General features: G+C 42.0%; 1 protein-coding gene across 1 annotated transcript in view; it reads right to left on the bottom strand.

The window, feature by feature from the left end:
- Positions 1-13870, bottom strand: part of LOC147628241 (uncharacterized) — a 30604-nt gene extending 16734 nt beyond the window's left edge. Inside the window, exons 1-2 of the mRNA XM_086813298.1 lie at positions 13660-13870; positions 13376-13477 (exon numbers count right to left, since the gene is read on the bottom strand). The gene's annotated coding sequence lies outside the window, so the exon portion shown is untranslated. The remainder of the gene's footprint in view (positions 1-13375; positions 13478-13659) is intronic.
- Positions 13871-26185: the final 12315 nt, after the last annotated feature.

Here is a 26185-nt window from a genome sequence, read left to right as displayed (position 1 = left end):
GCCCCTCTGAAAGATGGTGCTCCTGAATGAAGAGAATATCAATGAAGCCACCAACTACTCCTTTGTGAAGCTCCTCTCTAAGGACACCATGCCTCTGAAAGCATTGAGGACCCCCAAACCCTGAATGTTCCATGAGACAATCCACATAACTAAGGTTTGTATGAGGCAGAACTGAAGGAACTGCCCTCCACTCGAAGAGTCTTGGGCGTGGGTTTCGACAAAGAGTAGTCTCATTGTCGGTCCTAGGGCAAAGCCACGCCAAATGGGCACGAATCTTGCCCTCCATGTGGAGCCACTCTGCCCGAGCCCGGGATTATGCATACTCTGGACTCCACCTGTCGGGCAATGCAGGTATCTATAGGAGGGGGGAAGGGGTACTGCCACTAAAACATGAAACACAAAAAGAAGCACCTCCACACTAGAGGACACCATTTCCCCTTCTTGATCTCTGTGGCCCAAGCCACCCAATTCCATCCGAGCCAAAGGCCAAAGGTGGGTAGCACATTAGTGATGCGCAGATCTCTATTGCTTACCGGTGAATATTGGCACAGCCACCACCGACTCCATGCTCCAATCTATCCTCGTCGGCATGCACTCAGGGGGAAGAAGAAGATCATCGCACCACTCTCTGGGGTGGATGGCCTAGAGTGATGCGACACCACACACATACGCATGGGAGCCACTGTCTCCTCCAACATACCAGGTCCTTTGATGGGAAGTTATCACAAGAAGCTGTAGTCAACTGGCTGCCCCAGCCCCCCCTTCCACCTCTACGGAGCATTCCCGCCGTCCTCCGGCCGGCGCTTGACTTGGAACAGAGGCAAGCAGCTAGTTCAGTCCGCCGTTTGACCCATCATTTTCACAGTGCCGGTAGAGATGACCATTGTTGCCTCTCCGGTGCGGGCTCTTCCTCCAGAGTTGCCAAGTGGGCCCCTAGGGTGGAGGGAGGGGGTTTTGATGAAGTCGGAGCAGAAGGAGCTGCAGGGGGTAAAGCCAGAGCAGAAGGCGAGGGTGGGAGGGAATGGCCAAGGGCTAAGAAGGGGGGCCAGAGGGGGGCTGGATAGGGAGGGGCTAAGAAGGGGGGCCAGAGGGGGGCTGGATGGGGGGGAGGGGCTGCGAGGTTGGGCCCGCCGAAGGCTGCGAAGGGTCAAAGAGCCTCTCAGGAATCTGAATACGTCGAGAGGGGTCTCGACGACACATCAGTCTCTAGATAGGGGGGACCGGAGGCGGGTTCCTTGAGGGTACTTTGGGGGGTCAAACCGGCCTTCAAGTAACTTGACGGGCGGTGAAACAAACACTCGCACACAAAACACTTCAACACCCATGGGGACCTGGAAAACGAAAACAAACAGAGGGAGCTAGAGTGCTCCTGCAAACAGTACAAGGACACCGATTGGCCCCAAATCGCAGTGGCGCCTCTTGCGGTATTTCTTTACTTGATCAAATTTGAGTACAAAGTACAACTTGTAGAATCCTCCACCAATAGGATCCTTTATAGTTTCACCCAGGACTTCCACATGAGAACTCTTGTTATTATAGCACAGCATACCATAGAGAAGGCACATCTGTACAACACCTCCCTGCTTGAAAAGGTCTTCTCCATCTCTACCATGGAACCCTCAAACCCTTTCACAAAGGGCAGTAGGGTTGTACCAAACCATATGTCCTTCACTATGGTCACAGCTTGCATGTAACCTCGAGAAGACTACAACCTATTCACATGAATCCAAAGACATGTTTTCCACATGAAACCAAAGACTTGTATCCGATAAGCCAAAGACCTGTTTTTCCACATGAAACCAAAGACCTGTATCCGATAAGCCAAAGACCTGTATCCCATAAACCATAGGCATGTTTCCTCGATACGAAAGTCCTGTTTCCTCTCGAAAAACCAATGTCATGTTTCTATGAGAAACCCACAAATACACCATCCAATCTGAAAGAGTGCACAGAGCGAAAGCAAAGTGGCACTAGAATGTGCTGAACAGGGAGTGCGAGAGAGAGAGAGAGAGAGAGAGAGAGAGAGAGAGAGAGAGAGAGAGAGAGAGATGGAGAAAACTATGCTGAATATACTGAAGCAAAACAATCCCCAAGCAAGAGACACGAGAGGTCTCATAAGTGAGGGAGCAAAATATGTACAAGACTGAGAGGCCAGCACCCACTATTTATAGTAGGGGAAAGCTCGCCGACTGGAGCTGCAAAACAAGCCGACTGGAGCTACTGGACAAGGCCGACTGGAAAATGCCAGAAAGGCTGGGAAAAATCCCAGAAAAATACTAGAAAAAGGGATGGCCAGCCCACAAGCAAGGGCCATGCAAAAGGGACCAAATGGGCACCATAAAAGAGCAGAATCTGGGGATGAATGTGCTAACACCCCCTCTCAGCACCAGATGCTGAACAAACTCCGAGAATCCGAAGATGAGGAGCCAAGGAAGCCTGAGAAACCGGCTTGGTGAACAAATCTGCAACATTCTCCACGGAAGGACAATACTCCAATCGCAAATCTCCAACAAGAACCCGTTCACGAACATAGTGATACTGAATCTCGATGTGTTTCGTACGAGCATGAAACACCGGGTTCTTGGTGATGGCGATGCAACTCTGATTGTCACACCAAAGAAGAGTAGATCCACCGGTAGGAGGACAGCCGAGCTCCTCCAATAATCTCCGCAACCATATCGCCTCACATGCAGCATAACAAACTGCACGGTACTCCGCCTCGATAGAGGAAAGCACCACAGTAGGCTGCTTTTTATTGCTCCAAGAAATGGCTCCAGACCCAAGTGAAAGAACACAACCAGCGGTCGAACGCCGTGTATCTGGATCTCTAGCCCAGTCTGAGTCACCAGTCTGAGTCAAACCATCCAACAAGAGTGCGTCCTTGGCCATAAAAGATGCCAAAATCCAGAGTGCCACGCAAGTATCGAAGAACTCTGAGAGCACACTGCCAATGTTGCTGGCGGGGTTTGGATGAGAAGGAACTCAATAAACTGACTGCAAAGCATATGTCCAATCAGGAGTAGGTCAACCATACCAAACAACCAATGAGAACCCGATACTGTCCCTGATCAGTCCCTAGAGAAGCATCAAGTGAAGAAAGCTTCTCACCAATATCCATAGGAGAAGATACTGGTTTGCACCCAGTCATCTGAAATCTGTCGAGAAGATACTGGTTTGCACCCAGTCATCTGAAATCTGTCGAGAATCGCTCGAGTGTACTTCTGCTTAGAGAAGAAAATGCCCTTCGAGGTCTGCCAAATCTCAAAGCCAAGAAAATAATGCAAGAGGCCAAGATCCGTCATCTCAAACTCTGTCTCCAAAGCATCTATAACAAAACGGATCCGCACAGAATAAGAACCTGTAAAGATGAGGTCATCAACATAGACCACAATGATAACAATCAACCCCCTCTCAAGGAGGATATAAAGGTTTGAATCTGCGTGAGAACCACGCAGGCCGAGCTTCTAAAAGAACTCATCAATCCGCTGGTACCAAGCCCTGCGGAGCCTGCTTCAGACCATATAAAGCCTTCTTCAGTCGGTACACATGATCCTGTTTTCCCGGAACAACAAATCCTGGCAACCGATCAATATAAACCTCCTGTGTAAGCTCTCCATTCAGGAAAGCCGACTTGACGTCCATCTGGAAAACGGGCTATCTATGATGTCCTGCAAGTGCAAGAACGGTGCAAATGGTAGTCATCCGGGCCGTCGGAGCGAAGGTCTCATCGAAGTCGACACCAGGGCGCTGAGTATAACCCTTGGCAACCAACCTCGCCTTGTGCTTGTCCAAGCTGCCATCAGCTCGGAACTTTGATTTGAAGATCCAACGCACACCAATCACCTTACGCTGCAGTGGCCGAGGCACCAAAATCCAAGTGCCATTCCGTTCGCGATAGCATCCAGCTCTGCCTGCATAGCACGACGCCAAGGCTCATGTGAAAGAGCCTCGTCTACAGAAGTGGGATCAGAAGGACCATTAATGATAGTAGACATAAGAGCATAATTAACAAACATGCTGCCCTCATGAATTTGTTTCCCTGTAACTCTGGAAAAACGCCGAAGAGAACCAGGCGGAGGAGCAGAAGGAAGCTCACGTAACCCAGAATCACAAACTGTCTGATAATACCAACCAGGTACAGATCTGCTCGAACTCGCCGGAGGAGGAGCAGGGTCATCATCATCTGACTGGGAGGTGTAACAGAAGCAGCGGGAGCAGGAGGAGGAGGAGGAGGAGGAGGAGGAGAAGGAGGGAGAGACGGAGGTGAAGGAAGAAGAAGCTCAGCACCCCCCTCGGAAGATGTAGGAGTCTCGTCGAGCACCACATCACGGCTCACAACAACTTTACCAGCCTGAGGATCATAAAGACGATATGCCTTGGACACAGTGCTGTATCCGAGAAAAGTCATACGCTCAGACTTGGAGTCCAACTTGGAGCGATGCTCCTTAGGCACATGAACATACGCCGTACACCCAAATATCCAGAAATGAACAACGGAGGGCTTCTCACCATGGAAAGCCTCATATGGAGTTTTATCGGGAAGAGCAGCGGTAGGAGACCTGTTCTGAATGTAGACATCAGTGGAAGCCGCCTTAGCCCAGAAACGTCGAGGTAATGAAGAATGCTCAAGCATAGCACGGCCATCTCCATAATGGTCCTATTCCTCCTCTCGGCAACTCCATTCTGTGATGGAGTATATGATGTAGTAAGCTGTCTCCGAATGCCATGTGTCTTGCAATATTGCTGAAACTCCTGGGATGTGAACTCACCCCCTCCATCAGTCCTAAGAGCCTTGACCGAGTGACCGGTCTCTTTTTCCACCTCAGCTTTCCAATCACAGAAGTGCTGAAAAGTCTCATCCTTGGTCTTCAGAAAGAAAACCCAAGTATATCTGGTAAAATCATCCACCATCACGAGCATGTACAACGCCTTACTCAAAGACACGGTACTCATAGGACCACATAAGTTTGCATGAATGAGAGCAAGTGATGTCGAAGATCTGTGTGTCGCGCCCTTCGGAAAGGCAGCTCGATGTTGCTTCCCTTGTAAACAAGAGGAACAAGCAGTAAGACGGAGCCTTGATGGTCAGTAATCACTCAACCAACCCATCCTTCGAAGCTCGCTGCAAAAGCTGATAGCTCAAATGGCCAAAGCGAGCATGCCAAAGAGCAGAAGAAGAACCAGAAGAAAGCAGAGTGGTCAACTTGTAGAGACCACTATCTTGGACTCCCTGAGCCAAGATGCTACCAGTCACCTTATCACGAATGGTAATCTAATAACGAGAAAAGATCACCTCCGCACCCTAAGCTGTAAGAGCACTCACTGACAAAAGGTTAAAAGCTAAATCTAGAATATACAGAACGTCAGAGAAGTACCTCTTGTCCTCGTCAGAACGGAAGATGGAGATAGTGCCATGACCATGCACTGGCACAGAAGAAGAATCACCCAGAGTGATCTCGCCTGATCTGGCAGTGAAGTCCTCGAACCAATCTCGATGGGGTGTCGTATGAGCAGTAGCACCGCTATCAACAATCCAAGATCGTGACTGAGAAGTCACAAGAGAAAGTATACGCACAGTACCTACTAAGAGAAGAATGCCATCATCCTTCTTGGGTTGAGACATCGCCGTTGAGGAAGAGTTCTTTACTGCTTCATCACGCTTCTTCTAGTGACATTGGGGTGACTTGTGACCCTTCTTGCCACAATAATGACATTCAATGTCCTTATTCTTTGAAGATTTGTTGTCTTTATTCCTTGTCGGAATCCTTGGAGTTCTTGTCAGAACCCCCTTTTCCTTTCTTTTGTTGATTCTTCCCTTTATCTCGTGCTGCCAAAGCTCCATCAGGGCCACCAGAGGTGCCAATCGGCTCCTCAAAGCGAGACTCAATCTACATAACGGAGGGGAGAACTTCCTCCCATGTCCTTGCCACAAACAGCAAGCTCGTCCCGGAGATCTTTCATCTTCGAGATGAAAGCACATAAAGATGGAAAGGCAGAAACTGATAAGTTCATAAGTTGCTTTTCCAATCTACATAACGGAGGGGAGAACTTCCTCCCAAGTAACTGGAACAGGACGAGGAGAAGAAACAAGAGACTGAAAGTATGCATCAAACCTCTCTGGAAGTTTGGAGAGCAGCCGAATAGCCATGTCCTCTGTGGAGATGTCCTTGCCACAAACAGCAAGCTCGTCCCGGAGATCTTTCATCTTCGAGATGAAAGCACATAAAGATGGAAAGGCAGAAACTGATAAGTTCATAAGTTGCTTTTCCAACGCCAAAATCCGACCCGGAGACTTAATCTCAGAGAGATCTGCAAAAGCCTTCCAAACTTCATGTGCAGCATCTGCTGTACGCACATGAGAGAGAACAAAATCCCGACGGTTCAACATCAAAAAGGAGAAAACGCGTCGATCATTCGACTGCCAGATATCAATCTGTGCCTGAGTCGTACCACCGGAAGCAAGGGTGGGAGGAGTGGCATTGGCCGGTGTAACAAGCCAATCCCAAAGATCCACGCCACGCAAGGCCGATTTCACCTTCACCTTCCATAGGATGTAGTTGGAACCATCCAACTTTGCAGACTCAACAAACATATGAAGAGAAGTCGATGCAGCCATCACAAAAGCTTGGGCTCAATCTCAAGAAAAAAAAACGCACAAACTCTGAAGGAGGAGTGTCCTCCACAAGTACCAAGAGTGCCACCAAAGCCTGCAACACCAAAGACCCCCTCTACAAAGGGGAAAGGCGACTGGAGAGGAAAACGCAGCACACAGCAGGCTGCTGTCCTGAAAAAACAGGCCACCTATGTCCAATCTCCACGTGGAAAAGAAAACCGCTGATCAAAGAGTACCTGATGATGGCTGTGTTGGTGAAGCCAAACTGTAGGCGAAAAGACCAGCAGGTGCTGTCCAGAAAATGCAGCAGCAAGGGGCTGCAGATCTGAGAGAAAACACAGAGGAGAGGGTGCTGAAAACAGGGCTGAATCTGGGGCAGCAAAGAGGTTGCTAAACCGGGAGCGATGATACCATGAAAGAGTGCATAGCGCGGAAGCAGAGTGGCACTAGAATGTGCTGAACAGAGAGTGCAAGAGAGAGAGAGAGAGAGAGAGAGAGAGAGAGAGAGAGAGAGAGAGATGGAGAAAACTATGCTGAATATACTCGAGCAAAACAGTCCCAAGCAAGAGACACTAGAAGTCTCATAAGTGAGGGAGCAAAATATGTACAAGACTGAATGAGAAATGAGAGCCAGCACCCACTATTTATAGTAGGGGGAAGCTGGCCGACTGGAGCTATTGGACAAGGCCGACTGGAAAATGCTAGAAAGGCTGGGAAAAATCCCAGAAAAATACTAGAAAAAGGGGTGGCCAGCCCAGAAGCAAGGGCAATGCAAAAGGGACCAAATAGGCACCATAAAAGAGCAGAATTTGGGGATGAATGTGCTAACACAATCATGGTGCCAAAAACCAGGGTTGTTTTCCGTAGCAATACCCTGTGCTTTTCCATAACCCAGAGAGAGAAAGATGGAGGCCGTTTCAAGCAATCCCTGAATACACATAAGTTCAAGACGAAGAGGAACACATCTCTTCCATGAACATCATCCCGTGTATATGTAGCTGGGTCTTTGTATCCAAGTCTCTTCAACAGGGCCTACAATCCATGATGAGAGAGAGAAAGAGAAAAGCCTATCTCCAGTCTCCTGCACCAAAAAGGTTTGGGGGAAAATCTGTCGTTATGGGTGCGCAGCCTGAGATCCTGGTGGATGCGCTCACCTTTGAAGACTATGTGACGGAGGTCGAAGGCTTGCTGATGTGATCTGGAGAGCTCCATGTTCTGTAGAGCAAAGGCGAGGGATCGATCATCAGGGAAGAGAGAGAGAGAGAGAGAGAGAGAGAGAGAGAGACATAGTTCAATCATCGCGCCCCCCCGCAATACAGCCCGAGACTCCCTGCAGCCCAACCCGCCTGTGCTTCTTGTCCTGCCGACCTGTACGCCACCAACTCAGCCCACGTGTGCATGTGGTGCCTGGGTGCGATTCCTGCAGCCAACCAACGCTTCTTGCCATAACCTTGGGGATCGCCTATGCTCTCTGGCGACACAACACTCAAGGAGAGAAGCGCCACATGCTACACGCCACACACCACATGACGACGACCCACGACCATCCCCACGAATCTCCGCCACCCTTCGCTTTATAACCAGGATGCGATTCAAATTGCTTTTCTTCAAAAAAGCCAATAACTAAAAGCAAAACGCATGCTTTCAAATATATTATTATTTTTAATCATCTAAGAGTTTTAAAACCTTATAAACTTAAATCCTTTTGTCCCCTTTCACACTAGGGCTGGCCCACACATAGGTTTCTTTTCTTGATTCCAAGCTGATGCCTTTCACACTGTCCATCCCGAGCCCGCGCCCACCTGCTTACTGTCCAGAGAAAAACACAGGGTCGTAACATACCCCCCTCTTGAAAAAATAGCAAGCGTCCTCGATTGCACTCAATAGCACAGTAAGGCATCGTTTGAGCAAAGATTCCCCATATGACAAAAGCAATGCCCCTCCAGTGCATCTGGGTGATGAAATAATCATCCTGGACAATAAGGCCACACCGTCACGTCAAAGTGATAAACAACTCTTGCTTGTTCCTTCGAAACCTGCAGCAAAAGTCTAAAACCAAGTGGAAACACATAACCTGTGTTAGCCAAAAACAAAATCATGCATCATTCTACATATGACACACATATGCATGACACATGTATGCATTCGCAAACAATATGCTCCTCAAAATGCTCTACCTACTTTAAAGTAACAGTCTAAGGGCTGCTCGCAAGCCTTACACCCATGGGCATCCCGTAGGACCCACGACTAATGGTACAACATGAGCATATGAAAGCACTCAATGCATCCAAACAATACATCCACTAAGTACTTCCCACATATGTCTCATGGCCATCCCGCAGGAGTCACACCCAGTGGTGCACAGTGGTGCATCCATGAACATAATAAAGTACTTGATGTATCATACATGCAGCACACGATACAATCCCGAGTATTACCCAATGTATTCCCAATGGTACCAGGATCCAAAGACACCAAAATACAATAATGCTTATTGTCCAGAGAAAAACACAAGGTCGTAACGAGGGGGGGGCATCACCATCGGGGGGCTACTGAGATAAATGCTCATAACGGTTCTCTAACAAAACCGTATCCTCCTGTGTCTTGCTTGCCTAGCGCACCTTTGGCGGTGCCGCTCTGCTCTGGAAGTGTGCCGATGGCTCCACCTTGGGTGAGTGGTCTACCACTCTCCTGCACACCAGGATCAACCAAGGCCGGGTCCTGGTGCTCTGGTGCTTGGGGGCCGAAAACCTTCCTACCCTTTTGAGGAGGAGGTGTTCCATCTATTGGTAGATGAAACATTGACCTGCGAGGCCCCGTCTTCTTGCCATCGCCACTTCTCCACAAGCCTCTCCCGCCCTTCGGCATCCTTACCCCATCTCCCGCCCTCGTCCTCGCACTCTTTCTTCTTCCTGCCCCATTTCCCTACAAGTTCCAGTGCTTAGGCTGTTGTTGTTTAAGTGAGGTTCGGCTGCTCTGGTCCTTTCCCATATCCAAGAGGACTCCATGGCTGCTCTATCATCCCCAACAGAGGCTATTGCCCCTTGCCTATTTTCCGAAGTGGACCTTGAGCTCTCAGCATTTACAATCTCCTCCCTCGTGGCCTCTTCATTGGTTTGCAAGATTGCTGGGGGCCGCCTAGCACGTGATCAGACTCAAGATTTCCATTAGGTAGCCTTCATTGGTGAGCCTAGAAAAATCATGGACATTCATTCATTTTCTTGGCCATGGCTACTGCCACGTGGAGTTTGATTCACCTGCAGTAGCAACTGATCGTGTGTTGCAGTAAAGCCCCATCGCAATATGCAACCCTCAGGCGTTTTTCTCTCAATGGCACCATTGCTTCGACCCCTATAACATGACTGCTATGCGGAAGTGTGCTTAATGATGATTAACACAAAGCAATAAAGATTAATGCTAATCACATGCTCATGACATAGAGAAGTACTAATCACATGCTCGTGACATAGAGAAGTAGAGAGACTCTTTACCTAACCTACTCCTACTGTATATTACTAAATGAATGAGTAATTACAATGATTGTCATAGATCCAATGTAGATCTATGACAATCAATGAGTAATTACAATGATTGTCATAGATCCAATGTAGATCTAGACTATGAATGTTATGAATGAACTTATGCTTATTGTCTTCCACTGTGCGTTAATGGAAAACGCTGATTTGGAGATATAGTTGGTTGATCCAAACAGTTAGACTGCATGCCCTTGGAATTTGGCTCTACAATCTCTGTCTTTGAATGATTATGAATGATCCATGACCTGCCTTTACATAGAAAAGTGATAGCAAGTCGTAATCAGGTCGGTTTTCACTTTTCAAGCCATAAAAAGTCATCAAAAATGTCATAAAATGTGTTCATATTGTGCCCATAATATGTCCCAACCATTGGTGCATGTCCTGGGCACCTCCGGGCACCTATAAGGCCACCAAATTGGCTCCAAACTGCCCATATATGACCTCCAACTTTGCCCTTAAGGCCGCTGTAAGGAATAAGCATGTCTACGTGGCACCAGATTAAGGTGTGCACGTGGCATTCCCTCCTACTAAACTTGGATATGGGGTGCACATGATGCACCTTTGCTCCATGCTGTCGATTCGACTGCGGACTCGATCTCCCATATGGTGTCTCCACCACTATCTCCTCAGGAACTGCGAGCAATGGAAGTTGCCCCTTTGCCTTTGAAAGCGCTATTGGCATGGTAGACTCCATGAACACCTCAGCAATCGAAGTACTTATCTTCTCCTCCTCATCAATGGATTCAGAGATAATTGTGGGAACCTTGGGAACTGTCATCTTCTCGATGGCTATGATGATCTCGAAAACTCGCATGGAATTTGGAATTGTCTATGGCTCTCCATGCTCGAACAATTGCACCTCTTGGTTGACCTCGACTTGCGTATCCGACACGATTTCTAGTGCCTCGTTGGTATCCCTTTGTCCTCGGTCTTCTACTGTGGTACTCTTGTCCTCTTCCTTGGTCTTTCCCACACTTGCTTCCACTGGAGTACTTTGACTCATCATGGCGAGAAGCTTCTTTATTTCTTTCCAATACTCTTCTTCACGTCTTTTTTTCTTTGCCTTGCTTCTTCTTCACGTTGTTCTCTTCTTTGCCTTGCTTCTTGTTCACATTGTTTTCTTTTGCGATCTTGGTCTTCACATGCTTGTTGGTAAATCTTTTCCCTTTCCTAGGATGCCTATTCGAACATTGCCCAACTAGCTTCACTTTGCCTTTTCATCAAAGCGAAAATATCCTCTATGGTTGCCATGAAGAAACGCTTGCTATTTTTTGCTATAATCAACCCCAAAACCCTAAACCTAGGCTTCTACATGCATCCTAGACACCCTAGAACCATGCTAGACTGAAATCTAGACTTTCTAGTACTATACTATGCGTACAAAAAAGCTTATGCAAAAAGGCTGATTTAATGCAAAAACACAAACCCTAATTTTGCTTGTAAACCCTAAAACGCAAACCCTAATTTTTTGATTTACATGCAAACCTTAGCATTGATGCAAAACTTTACCTAAGAACAACCTAAACATGCTCTGATACCAATGTAGCATGAGTACTATGCGGAAGTGTGCTTAATGATGATTAATGCAAAGCAATAAAGATTAATGTTAATCACATGCTCATGACAGAGAGAAGTGGAGAGAAGGAGAAGAGACTCTTTACCTAACCTACTCCTACTAGATATTACTCAACGAATGAGTAATTACAATGATTGTCAAAGATCCAATGTAGGTCTAGACTATGAATGTTATGAATGAACTTATGCTTATTGTCCTCCACTGTGCATTAATAATTTAATGGAAAACGCTGATTTGGAGATGCAATGCCTGGTAGCACCACTATCAATATACCAAACCATGTGCTTTGTTTCTTCAGAAGCATTAAGAAACATATTGATTAGAAGCTGAGGTGACATTGCAAAAATCATAATCCACCTCATCCATACTCAAGAATGTCCAAGAGGCTGTGAAGCAGTTCCAACTCCAGGAAGATGTGGCTGGTAGCACACAGGAGTCTAGTAGTGGGCGCTTGGTTGATGACAGCCGGTCGCCCCGCCTGTTGCGGTAGATGCGAAGCCTACCAGGAGTCCCAGCGATGCTGCCTTTGGGATTGCCCAAAGGCGCAACAGATCTGCCGCTGAAATCCCAGAGATCCCTTGGAGCACACTGACCCCCATGGACAAGAGGTGAGAGCTCATCGGTGGTATCGCTGCCCCCCCGCCCCCCCCCCCCCCACCCCCCCCCCCCTCTTTTCCCTTTTATTCTTTTGCATCTTACCTCCTTGAAGGGCTGTAATCTTCCTTAGGGCAGATGCTTCTATTTCTACTAATCAAAGGAAAGTTCCCAACCCATGGAAAACTGAGAAAGGTAGAGTGAGGTAAGCAATAGATAAGTACTGAGCCTTCTGCCTTGTAACTTTTGCAGCCATTTGCACGACACCTGATATATGGCAAAGAAATAGCTTGTATGCCCATGTGGGGTATTCCATGTTGATCCAACTATGCCTTCAACAAAGGGATAAAAAGCATCCATCTTTATCACCATTATGATGTACATCTTAAGCCTGCACCTCATAGATCCTTCTCATCGTTCATCAGGACTTCATTGGCAAGGTGGGCGAAACTCCATCACTCATTACCTTTTTTCCTCTTTACATTGCATTCAGCACTATACTAATTCTGCCATATCAGAACTCCAGTGACACATTCGCATCCATATTTTGTAGAGGTTAATCATATACCCACAAGACACATATCCACACGACACGTACCTATATGGCCATGCACCTCAAAGTGACACCAACCTCACACATTTGCATGCCCAAAGCATCAAGTAATTGCCCCCTTTTAAAGATTTGCCAAAAAAGGGCATTGATTAGGTCAAGGATAAACTTCACAGGTGATCTACTTAGCCGGCAAAGGGCATTGAGCTTGCCATGGCACAATCTCATCATGTGAGTACAATTGTGGATGGAGTTAACACCCTGCATAGTCAGCTTGCAGTAGGAGTAACCACCGTGAGTAGTTATTAGGTGTGTCCATTAGGAGAAAAACACAGCATGCCATGGTACACATGCTACGGATTGATGAAACAAATAAGGGCAGTTTTTTCCCTCTTAGGAAATAATGGTCTGAGGAAAGATATCACAATTTTGCATAAATCTGCGTTTAGATTAAAATTGGCCAAATGCTTATCATGTGCACATTTCTTGCTATGGTGTTTGGATACCTTGGTGGGCGGCGAAATCATGGGCAGTCTCCAAATCATGGAAAGAAGAAAAAAGATGCTGGCAACAAGCTCTGCTCAACCTCTACCACTTGTGGAGAAACCCTGTTGTTGCAAACCAAAGGCCTCAGCCAGTATAAAAGGGGGCAAAGTGGGCATATGTTTTTTACTAAGATTAAATGCAATTGATTTAGCAGCGAAGCAAATTTGCGATTAAAATTAGCAGATTGGGGAGGTGAATGCAATTGATTGGCAAAATGGATGAAATCAGAGAAGAGTTTGAATACCTGGAGAATCAAGGGATGAGCAGAGACGCCATAGCTCGCGAGAGATGAAGCTTTGTGTTTCCAGGAATTGAGATTATTGTGTAAAAATCTATCTAGACAAGATTCTTGAGAAACAGATAGTTGAGGAGGAAAAATTGGGGTTAGAGAAATTGAGATTCTAAGATTAGGTATAAGCTTAGCGAAGCTTGGCTGTTTGTTTGTAGTTGTTGTTGTTAGCTGCAGGCCCCTCGTTGGTTTTATTATTATTACTATGAATTATGATTTGTCCATTATTAATTAATCCATTGATTTTTATTGTTATTGTGTGTTGATGTCAACATGCAGGCTCGGATCCAAGCCTACGGCCTTGATGACCGGCCAAGCCGGTCGCCCAGCCTTTCCGACTTCTGCTCTGCTAGGCTCGGCCCTTCCACCGAGCCTCTAGGCTCGGGCCAGTGTACTTGGCAAGGTCAACCCACGGCTTCAACCGGCCGGGCCAGTCACCTCGCGGAGCCCATGACTGGCCCCTGCCTGTCGCCGTCACGAAACCACCCACACGTGCCCCTGCTAGCGGCGGTATCTTGACTATCTTCACAATTAATAAATCAACTAATTTCTCAACGACCCACTTGAAGTCCTAAAAATGACGTTTGAACTGATACCCGCCATAAATGTCATTTTTTTTGAATCATAAGGTTCTCTCCTTTTAAGAAAAGGTCTTTCAAAATCAAAATCATTGCATTACAATTTAAATGTCATTTCTATTCTAAAATTCTATCTCATGGTGGCCACAATCATGACTCTTAATTTCTTAGAAGTCAAAAAAACTTCAAACACCTTAGTGATTTTCTAATAATGCACCTCACCCTCTTGAGCCTTTGTGAAGGCCTTGTGCGGGGGATAGTCACTAGCCCCTTTCACGGTGGCTCAAATATCACCGTTTCACGCAATGTGCAACCTCGAGTACTAAACTACTTTTCAACGCTTGTCTTTTGTTATTTACTCTTTTCATTTGTTCACCAATGAGGGCTCATTTGGTGTGTAAGCAGGCTCTTAATTACAACATTATTTAGAAGGGAAACAATCTTACATGCTCTTAATTACAACATTATCTACTCGAAACAATTTTCCATCAATGGGGGGCCTTCCATGTCATTCATGAGGAATTGAGGGCAATCTTGATTGCCTCATTGAGGAGTGTTGTGTATGTATCTTGAGGAATTTAAGGCAATCTTGATTATCTCCTCGAGGAGTGTTGTTTAATTGAGGAATTGGGGGCAATCCTAATCATCTCCTTGAGGGATGTTGAGTAGGTGTCCTTAATTGTCTAAAAATACATAGAACCTTCACTCTTAATTAATTTAAAGAAAGTCAATATGATAATAAGCAATATTATTTCTTACAACAGTATCTAAATCTCTAAGTATGCCTTACCCTATTAAAAACCCTTTACACTATACAACTTGTTGTAGTTACAATTAGGCAAAAACTATCTATGAGCAAAAAGTACACATGAGAATCACTTAACCATATGTTCAATGGGGTGATCGCACACAACGTAATTATGCTCTCACTAAATTGTTAACACAATTAATTTAAAGTGTTTTTCTTCTGATAGTTATGCTTTCTTGGCATTACTATAACTCATAAGATGAAATAAAGGACATCAAATGACCTTATAATAACATAGCATTCCTAGAAATCCATTAGATCTAATAGATAGTAACATGTGCAAGAGTGACATTAAAAAATGTTAATTATTTCATGCAACCTCACATTGTGTCAAGAACGGGTGGGAAGGAGGATGTGTAGATGAGTAACAACAAGCTCATTGCAAGAATTATTGTTATAGTGTCAAAGAAAGCTTAGCAATGAGTAGGTTGGCATACAACAGAAAACTAAAGGGTGGTTTATTATAGTTAGAGATGTGAAATTCCCTAGATATGGATTTTTTTGGCCCATTTCCCATCTTGCTTAACTAAAGCACCCCTTCAGAGTGACTTGAACATCAATGTATTGACCACAATCTTCTCTTTTTATTTTTCCAAGTGGTATACACATTCACTTATTATTTCTTCATAACTAGCAATTCGGCATGTCATTCCTTGTGTGGTAGATCTTCCTCCCAACGACCACCTTTGCTTTCAAGCAAGATATATGCCCTCTTGAAAAGTCTCATGCCAACCTCTTTGTTTAAGTTAATAATAATAAAAAGCATCCATCAATTTTACTAACCCTATGATAGAATCTCCACTTTTTCTATGTTATTTTGTATCTAATGATGTGGAAATAATGAAAGGATGTTCACAAAGAAAGATATGTGATCTATCAAAATCAATAGCTAGTTCAAGCCTTTACTCCTCTTTAAAACATATCAAAAGTGCTATGAACCTCTAAGTCTTTATTACCTCGTGACTCTTGTAATGATTACCCATTTTGTGCTCTACCATAACAAGATAAAACTTTTGGCATTTGTCAATGTACAATCACTTTTTAGAAGTGAAGATGAGTACATGCATATTTTTATGTCTCTCATGCATGAGTTTATGTTTCCCTTCACAAGTAAAAAAAATTTAAGTCTATAGCAATTAAAATCACATTGTTTCGTCAAGGCCAAAAAAGAAATGGAGTTAAGGTCCTGACAAGAAAAGTTTTAGTATTTATGGCATCAATCGAGATCAACTCAAATCATTAATTTAGGTAGTTGAAGATGTAATGTATTCAAGTAATGTGTGTGAACATGCTTTGAAGAAGTGTTCTCAGTTTGAAATCTATCTCTTTTTGAACCATTCATGTGGTTCACTGTACTAGTAAAGTTAATGACATGTAACACGAAGAAGTAAAGTGTATTATGCGTTAACGCATTAACTTGAAGCACAATGCTCTACATTTTCCTTTATTGGTAAAATTGACTATATATTACATGTACATGTTGAATATATAATAACTTAATATCATAAATTATTTGGACAAGAAACAAGCACGTATATATTACATGTACATGTTGAATATATAATAACTTAATATCATAAATTATTTGGACAAGAAACAAGCACGTATGTTGCTTTTGTTAGATCCACACTATCTATACATCATTAATCAGAACAATATTAGATAATGATCAAGGTCACTCCACTATGTCAAGGAGCTATTGAATACATTATGTGTCAACGTTATTTCAAATGTCGTAAAGCTCCTATAAGATATTAGGACTTTTGTGTTACAACACTATTCTAATATATGCTTCTTGATAGATGAGTAAGTCCAAGTAAGATTATATGTATATTAAAGTTCATTTTCTTTATCATGTGCAATTGTTCAAAAATAATTAGATACAAAAAGAAAAGAAGCTTACAAACCAAATAATTCTCTAAAATTTAGATTTGTGGGTTTAAAGTTGTAAGTACTTTAGCCATAGACTAACATGATCATTTAGATCATCTATTCTTATACCACTCAAGCCTTAAAGCTTTGGGAGGGTATTCCAACTTCTAGTACTCCATGAAAACTATCATTATTGATGAGGGCTTATGAAACTCACCTTTAACTAAACACCTTTCCACAATCACATGTTTGCTTTTAAAACATGTCAAAAGGAAAATAACCTCGTCTTTAATTAGCTTAGCATGCTATGTAGGCTAAACAAAGGCACAAGTTTGAAACGATGGTTCCATCCTTTATCAATACCTAGTACAAAGATGATGGTGGACACTTTTTATATATTTTAAAATTAATAATTTATTATAATTTATTGGAAACACAAATTGAGGAACAAATTAGCAAGGTGATTATGTGTTTTTATGTGCCCTTTATATCTAAGCGGCAAATCATTTATCATTGGTAAGAAGAACTCCTTAGCTACAACCACATTAGAAATAAATGTGATAAGTCTTGAACACCAACCTAATGTATTTATTTCTTTGGTAAACTAAGGCCTTATGGGGAACCTTGCAAAGGTGAAAGAAGTTCCTAAGCACTAGCAAATAAAGAGGCCCAAGATAAAGCTAAATGGTACATCGTAAGCAATAATTATGCATATAAATTATTCCTCCAAAATAGATTACCTCCAAAATAGATTAAGACTTTGAAGATAATTCCATAAGTATTTCGTTGATGTTTTAGATAAGCATTATCATACACTAAAGGCCAAGTATATGAACTAAATTTAAAACATCTAATCTATTAATTTTCATCCGACTGTGCAAACTAAGTAATGAAAGAAAACCTTGTTTCATCTGGCTACAAAAAATGCATCTTTTTCCACATGGCTTTAAGTCAAATATTTATTCCATTGCTTTATTATTGGTCCATTAATATCGATATGGTATCATGTTAAGTGATAGGTGGTTGATTTTTTGGGTGAATTTAGGTTAAACATTTGCATGTGTTTGATGCATTTAAATGAGTTGAGAGAAATTTAAATGAGTTGAGAGAAATTTAAAAAATGCTTGGGGAGCAAAATGTTTAAAGATATATATGAATTGAATGCCAAATAAGGTTCATGAGGGTTGTAATTTGAATTACCATGTTTATTTTTAATTTTCATATTAGTATGGAAATGCGTATATTTGTATCATATATTTGTACTAATGGGTAGGGTGTTGAAAAGAATCTATTTCTAATTGGAAGGATGAAGGGTAGGGTAAGTAGCATTAAAAGGGTATATAGACTATTAGGCTTTATTGATAGGTGGAATTGTTTAAAGAAAAATAAATCCGATTGTATACTAACACTAGACTTCTTCTTTTTGAAAGGAAATTAAGTAACTTTTAGAGACTTTTACATAAAAGATTTTTCTCTACCATAAGGTTTTAAAAAAATTCCTTCCATGGAAACACCCTCAATACAGGATGGTTGAAAAAGAATATTAAATACCTTAGGCTTTATTGATAGGTGGAATTGTTTAAAGAAAAATAAATCCGATTGTATACTAACACTAGACTTCTTCTTTTTGAAAGGAAATTAAGTAGCTTTTAGAGACTTTTACATAAAAGATTTTTCTCTACCATAAGGTTTTAAAGAAATTCCTTCCATGGAAACACCCTCAATACAGGATGGTTGAAAAGAATATTAAATACCAGTAATGTTTCAAATAATTCATATTTTAAGTCTATCAATTGGGTACTTTTAATAAAGAAAAAATTTATGTTTTTCTTTGGAAAACCCTTAATAAAATTTAAGCATGCTAGAATTATTTATTTTAAATAATTGGAATGAAAAAAATAAGGGAGAGAGAAATAAAAACATTTAAAATTTTCATAAAGAAAAAAGATATCTTTTTCATTATAGCCTTCCAAACTAAAGTGAAGGACCTCTAAATTATTTTCTTATATATATATGTGTTATGTACTCTCAAAATTGTAGTTCACATCTTTCGTTCATAAATGAATGGTCCTTTAATGATTTTTTTGAATATGTCTTTATTCTGTATCTTTCACATTGGTGGATGTGCCTTTGTTATGTATCTTTCACATGAAATATGTATTTGCTATGTATCTTTCACATTGAATTTCACCAATCAGTAGTTAAATAATTTTTATTTTTTTGACACCGTTATTATTTAAAAATTCGAAGGACATTTCTAAAACTTCTTTTTCCTAAATAAATTCGACTCATTTTAAAGAAAATTTCAAAAGACAATAATCAGAATTTGTCAAGTTTAAATATAGAGAGAGGTCACATATGGTGTCGTGTAACTTCTCTCTATTTTCTTCCTATCGGACATTGGGAGTTCATATTGTCATGTGTAAGTTTACAACAGAAAAGGTTGGGTTGGGAATATTGTTGTTGCATGCGAATATGCAATTAAGAAATAGCTCTATGTACAATATATATATATATATATATATATATATATATATATATATATATATATATTAGTTTATCATCCCCACACACACACACGCACGCATACATATTGCATATATACATACATACGGGTGGTTGCAAGATTAGGGTGCTCAACTTTAAAGACTCTTTGAAAAAATGGGACAAGCATCGGGAATCACAACTCTTGGGTGGGGTATCTCGGTCAAGGTACATGGCCAAATGCGAATCTCACACGTGCATATATACATACATACGGGTGGTTGCAAGATTAGGGTGCTCAACTTTAAAGACTCTTTGAAAAAATGGGACAAGCATCGGGAATCACAACTCTTGGGTGGGGTATCTCGGTCAAGGTACATGGCCAAATGCGAATCTCACACGTGTCCAGCGAATCCTGGGTTCATGTGCCTTGATCGAGGTATAGTGTCCATCAAACTTGGCTTCTCTAACCTTGATCAAGGCCCACACAAGCACCACAGTAATGAACCCCAATCAAGGTCCAAAAAATCATCGTGATACACCTCAATCGAGGTCCACACAAGCGTCACGATGGACCTCGATCGAGTTCCATCGTGGCACTTGCATGGACCTTGATCGATATTCATGTATTTGCTAGGATGGACCTCAATCAAGGTCTATACATCATGCCCCATGAAATGCATAAGTACATGAATGGACAGACCTCAATCGAGGTATGAAAGTGGGAATACCCTTGATTGAGGTATGCAAGTGCAGAGAACATTCTCGAGTACTCAAAATATTTGTGCCATTCCATACCTCGATCGAGGTACTACACCGATGGCATCTACATCTTCCATACCTCGATCGAGGTATGCAGATCACATCTACATCATCCATACCTCGATCAAGGTATAAACATCATCTCCACCATCCATACCTCAATCAAGGTATATAGATCACATCTACAGCATCCATACCTCAATCGAGGTATTTAGATCACCTCTACAATGCTATACCTTGATCAATGTATGGAGATCTCATCTTTGCCATTGAAACCTCGATTGAGATTATCCAAGATCAAATATGTGCCATATGTACTCAACACAACATATTGGAGAGGGAAAAACCCTAAGCCTAAGCCTCAATCAAGATAGTACAAATTTATATCACTCTTTGTTTTCACCATTTCACTCCTAGAGCTCTCTTATTTGGTGGTTGTATTAGCTCCATATCTTGCTTAGGCAATATCTTAAGCCTAATTATCATATCGGTTCTTTGTCCATTCTCCTTTTTCATACTTGCCCTTTTGGCCACATCCATCCTCTCATCATGAATTTATACACATGAAGTTATACATTGTGGACCTTATGTCTCTTCTATTGAGCAAGAGTTATTGGTTGTTCATGCGAGCACTATAGACACTCCGTCTACACTCCACATCATGCTAGACTTAGAGACCATACTTGCATTGCTTCTAGCCATAGTAGTGTCTTATATGTAAATGAGCATATGGTGAGGCAACATGTCTCCATGGCTTGGATTATCACGGGGTGAAAAGGCTCCCTAGAACTAGAGATGTTGTGCTTGATCTTTTTGTCAATAGCCATGTGGGGCATCCCTTTTTCTATGTCTAGGTGTTCCTAGTGCCCTACTATGGCATCACATATATATCTAACTAATATGTTGCTGCTACCTATAGTAGGATGCCTAACCATCATCAAATTCCATTACACTTTTTGAAGTAGTTATATGCAAAGTTTGTATTGGGATGATATGAGGTGGATTACATTAGCTACTTGCCCAATGGTGATGATGGCAAGGGTTGCGTGAGGGATGATATGAGGTGGATTACACTAGCTACTTGCCCAATGGTGATGATGGCAAGGGTTGCGTGAGGGATGATATGAGGTGGATTACACTAGCTACTTGCCCAATGGTGATGATGGCAAGGGTTGCGTGAGGACAAGGCTATGCGACCTCCACCAACCCATTACAAAGCTCGAACAAATTCGACATGTGTCCCCCTCTCTAGTGTTAAGGCACTAGGTTCTCAACAAGTAGGGATGAATGTGTGTGTAGTCAACATCCAACACGTGGTGCATCTCTATTTTATTTCTTTGATAATTCCTTCATAATATTATTTGTGTTTTTGCTAGATATCTTACAATACTTATCCTTTTGTGTAGACAACATCTAACATGTGGTGCATCTCTTCTCATTGCAATCTCGGACTCTTGAGACCAAGGCAGTTCTCTATTTTATTTCTTCGCTAATTCCTTCATAATATTCTTTGTGTTTTTGCTAGATATCTTATTAACAGTTTTCCTTTTGTGTAGACACCAACAATATGGGAGTGCATATCTAGTTGCATCATCGCATACAATGATAGAAAGGATCTCAGCAGAGCTTCAATAGCAATGGTTGAGACAAAAGGTGGGGGAGGTGAGATAGCGACTGTTTGATGAGGAGATGAGGCAGCGGCTCTCACAAAGAGCACAGATCTAAGAACTATTTTTTTTAGTACATGTAGTTGACTCCCTATGTAGCCTTATATCCTCCTCCAATCTTTGACATTAGAGCACAACGACAATTTTACACCTTATGCTCTAGATATTTTGCACGTGGGCATATGTTCAATTTTTATGGTTTCCCTCAATGTGACAGGCTACTATGGGCTAGGATGTGGGAACTTATTGCATTTGTTGTGCATCTCTTGGGTTGGTGGTCCGACATGCAAGAGTTGCCCAATTTGTAGATATGTTGTAGATAGAGCCACATGGGCATGAATGACCTCTACCCTAGCACACGAGAGATCAATCCTAGCACATGAGAGATCAATCCTACTAGTACAAGCGTGCCAACCTCTCACACTACACCTGAGGACGTGGAGGCACATGCTTTGGATATTGATGTTCACTAGATTCCGCCTCTAGTTTTGAGGAGTTTGTGCATATGGAGTGGAGCAATAAGGATTTGGAGCATATCTTTGAGGAGAGAAGGTGGATAGCGCTTAAGCATGTTGGTGGTGTTAGAGCTACCAAAAGAGTGTACTATTTGCGGAGAAGCATACACAAGTGGGGCAACTGAGATAAAGAAGGCAATGGATCATAGAAAAAAGTGTTTTACATTTCTACATTTCTAAAAAGGTATATTAGGTTGGTTTATTAATGGAATGGATCCTACTTGACTCATTTTCTACATTTCTAAAAAAGTATATCAGGTTGGTTTATTGATGGAATAGATTTTTAAAAATCCTACTTGCCTCATTTTCTCAAGGCTACCAAAGGAAGTACTGAGGAGACTCTTATGCAAATGCATTTAGTTGGTTGCCTGCATACAATAGTCGTGGCCATGAGTGCATCATTCCAAGGTTTTATGTACATATCCAAATGTACATAATGATCCCATTTTGACAATTACAATAATTCATTTGATAATTTCACCTTGGGAAGGTGCATTGCCAAAGGTGCTATACCCTCAACTTCACAACACAGCTAGGGAAACAAAAATCTAATCATTCTAGGGTACTTTAATATGTTGGTTCATTAGGGGTGTTTAAAAAAGTGAAATTGAGCTTTCTTCTTTTGGGACACACTCATAATCATATTGATAAAATGCTTAGCACATTTTCAAAGACTCATCATGATGCCTTCACTTTGTGTGCAAGGATGTCTCTTGTTAAGATGGCTTGCACACCTAGACCCTTATAAGTCACCTAAAGAAACATTTAAGTTGTATGCATGTGAGAAAGGCACATAGAGTGAAATGCGTGAATCAATTTACTGATGTGTTTTTTCAAAATGTCTTTTTGATAAAGAAGTAAAGTGATGGTAGATCAGTTTATCTTTATGGCACATAGAGTGAAATGTTTGAAGCAATTTAATGAACGAGTTTTCAAAAAGGGCACAAAAAATACCAAAACAAGGACTCTATTTTGGCATTTTTTGTGCCCTTATTCTCCCCCTTCTTCTAAAACCACCATTTTGGCAATTTGCGTGCTATGACCACCTTTTTTAAAACTATTTTTTGACCTCTTTGAGCTGCTAGGCTTAGAGTAAGACGATGGGAGGTGTTTGTATTATCATTTTTCTTTTGGCACTCTCTCTCTCTCTCTCTCTCTCTCTCTCTCACACACACACACACACACACATAGACAAGATTATTTGTGGATTAAAATATTGAATAATTTGAAATAAAAAAGGCGGGCACAAGGGAAAATACTAATGTGACATCTAAGTAGAGGGCTTTAATTTTTACGCCTCCTCTTTACATGAGGTAAGGTACCACTTATAATATTGCTTATTTTTTATGCCTCCTCTTTGCAACAGCAAAGTAGGGTACCTCTTACAATAGCATTAATGGTGACTTTAGGATCTTTTATTTTCTTACTAAAATAACTCTATCTTTGTAGTAGTCCTAGCAAGGTTTGATAAGCATAAGACTTTTTATAGTCTTCAAAGCAAATAGTTAAAAAGTTTCCTCATAGAGTTCACACAAGTACAAATATTATGCCTTGCAATGATATTAGTCCAACATAGCGTGCAAGGGGCTGCATCCTTGCCAAAAGCATCCTTTTTTCCACCCACATAACTACTATGTCTTGCAACAATATGAATCCAACTATTTACAAGGGATGCATGCTTGCTAGAAGCATCCATTTGTCCACCCATGTGACTACTATGTCTTGAAACAATATGAATCCAACACAGTGTGCAATGGCTACATGCTTGCCAAAAGTATCCTTTTATCCACCCATGTGACTAGCCTAAGCATCCATGTCTAAAATGTGATGCAAGGACAAAAAGTGGTGAGCATTATAAACATTCCAAGAAAAATAATTTTATCAAATGAGCAATAAATTTAACTCTTGCTTATTCCTTAATCATCTCATCCTCCAAATGAATTTATTTACTTTCATAAAGACATGGGAGCTCACTTTTAGATGGGCTTGCATCTTATGGCATTGTTGAGGAATTTTTTCTTGTACAAGATAAGACTTTTTTTCACACACTGTGGTTTGCTCACTATCTTTCATCTCCTCTTGCAAAAATCCTAACAATTGATGAGCAAAAGTAGCTTCTACAGGTTCAAGTTGCATTTGTAGATATTCCACACTAATGTTGTCAATTAGAAATTCAAAGAAAGTGGAGGGACTAGGGGATAGGCTTCATCTTCCCTAACTTTGAACAACTTCTCCACATCATGCAAAAGATTAAAACTCCTCTCCATCGACAATCACATAATTCAATCTAAGTACTTGAACCTTGGGCATGTCATGCACTTTGAATAGCACCAATTTCTCCTCTAAACCATGTACAAGGTTTAAGTCCTGTTTTTGTCCCTTTGGTGCTTGTTGTGAGGACTAAAAATCTCATTTGATTTGCCTATACCAAATTTCTTCTCCATGATAGCAAGTGCAAGTGCGAGTGCTTGCTCAATCACCCAATTGAGGTTCTCAGGGTTAAGGTCCATGTCCATCTCCTTGATAATATTTTCAAGGCTAACCTTTAGGACTTCCAATTCATCATCCTTCACAAATTCGTTAAGAAGAAAAATGAAGATTGAAATCTAAGGTAAGAACTTTGGACATGTATTAGCATTCCTCTTGCATGATTTCCTTGAAATGGTTATCTTCTGCAATATGCATTGCCTCATTAAATCTCTACAAACATTTCTTGAAGACATGATCACCTTTGTTGATGTAGTAAAGGAGAGATAAAGGAACCAAAGCCATACTACATGAGGGATGATTCCAGGAATAGTGATGGATGTATTGATTCATGTACTCTAGTGTAACTTAGTAATCAATTTGGTGTAGCGTAATGGTGGTTGTGAGCTTGACATTATGATTGAAAGAATTAACAGTCTCCACCTTTCCTTTTTGTCCATCCTCTCCAAGAATCCATTATGATTAAAAGCATTAAAAATCTCCACTTTCCTTTTTACTCCATCCTCACCCCAAGAATCCATTATGATTGAAGGCATTAAAAGTCACCACCTTTCCTTTTTACTCGATCCTCTCCAAGAATCCAAGGAATTGTTTATTAAAAGGTATAGATGAGATCCATAGAAAGAAAGGGGAAGCGTAATGTGGAAACGTAGAGAGGAGGGTGAGAAGGCAAGAAGAGCTCCAAAAAAAACACGTGCAAGATGAGGTGTGAGAGGTGGGTTCTTTTATAACTCTAAGAGGGAGAGGTGGGTTCCTTTTTGAAAAGATGCAGGGGGGGAAGAGAGCTTGAGCTCTTCACACACACACACACTCACAAAACCCTAATAGAGAACACACAAGGTGAGAGGCTGAAAATCTTCTTCTTCTCTACTCAACACTCAACACACCATATACAAGAATAAGAGTACACACAATATGAAAGGTACTCAACCAAATACATACACGGGTTCTCTATAGTGTGAACCCGACTAAATGAGCTGGCGCTATAACTATGCCAGTCTCTAGAGTGGCTGTCACACAGCCTGTCATCCCACTGGCCGCATATCACCCAAGATCTCACCAACCATGCCAGTGGTGTAAGTGCAAGGCCTATCCCCCAGGCGGGTCATCAGTGTCCACCGCCTCACTAGAGCTCGATATCTCAACACTCCCCCTCGAGCTCAACTCCATCTCATGTACACCAAGCGAAGCCCTGAATCTGCAGAGCTTCTCTGTACCCAATGCTTTGGTGAAGATGTCAGCTACCTGATCCTCTGTGCTGACATAGACAAGGTCAAGGTCTCCTGCCAAGACCTTCTCTCTGACGAA

The sequence above is a fragment of the Cibotium barometz genome, chromosome 19 (genome assembly GCF_041138505.1).
Source record: "Cibotium barometz isolate CiBa-2024 chromosome 19, ASM4113850v1, whole genome shotgun sequence".
Taxonomy (NCBI): Eukaryota; Viridiplantae; Streptophyta; class Polypodiopsida; order Cyatheales; family Cibotiaceae; genus Cibotium; species Cibotium barometz.
The sequence above is the reverse complement of the archived record's forward strand: the minus strand, read 5'-3'. Positions and strand labels throughout refer to the sequence as shown.